The sequence below is a fragment of the Lolium rigidum genome, chromosome 3 (genome assembly GCF_022539505.1).
Source record: "Lolium rigidum isolate FL_2022 chromosome 3, APGP_CSIRO_Lrig_0.1, whole genome shotgun sequence".
Lineage (NCBI taxonomy): Eukaryota > Viridiplantae > Streptophyta > Magnoliopsida > Poales > Poaceae > Lolium > Lolium rigidum.
Window position 1 is genome coordinate 381,355,336 of NC_061510.1, and position 1,022 is coordinate 381,356,357.

The window sequence follows — 1,022 nt, forward strand, 5'->3', positions numbered from 1 at the left end:
GGCTTGGATCTTACACCTGTCCCCACACCAAGGAAGTGTGGACGGGAAAGCGCACCCGGTTGGTATCAAGGATAAGTTCTCTTATGGGAAAAGTAACGCACCTCTGCAGAGGATACTGAATTGTGACTCGTCACTCCTCGTTCCGGAAGGGAACCGCGAACGCGGCAGAAAGGAACTCCATGAAGTTCTAGTCAACCCGTGAAGACCGACGGCATAGTTTTCGGAATAAAATAAACCTTTTGAAGAAATGTTTATGAAAACTTGCATTTGCCTATGACTTTCTGGTCTGTGGCTGTAGCTAGTGCATGATACACCTATTTCCTAATATGAACTTGCTGAGTACGTCCGTACTCATCCCACTCTAAAATCCCCTGCTTAGCTATGGAGGCACCGGATGATAAACTACCATGGAACTCGAAGACAAAGGAGTCAACTGCAACAAGATGAGGAATCCCAGCAAAGAAGTCAATGAAGTCAACTGCTGCATGATGCGCGTAGATGTACACGTCCGTTGGGAACCCCAAGAGGAAGGTATGATGCGCACAGTGGCAAGTTTTCCCTCAGAAAGAAACCAAGGTTTAATCGAACCAGTAGGAGCCAAGAAGCACGTTGAAGGTTGATGGTGGCGAAATGTGATGCGGCGCAATAACAGGGATTCCGGCGCCAACGTGGAACCCGCACAACAAAACCAAAGTACTTTGCCCCAACGAAACAAGTGAGGTTGTCAATCTCACCGGCTTGCCGTAACAAAGGATTAACCGTATTGTGTGGAAGATGATTGTTTGCAAGAAAATAGTAAAACAAGTATTGCAAGAGATTGTATGCGATGTAAAGAATAGGACCGGGGTCCACAGCTCACTAGAGGTGTCTCTCCCATAAGATAAAAGCATGTTGGGTGAACAAATTACAATCGGCAATTGACAAATAGAGAAGGGCATAACAATGCATATACATGATATGATAAATATAGTGAGATTTAATCCGGCATTACGACAAAGTACATAGAACGCCATCCAACCGCA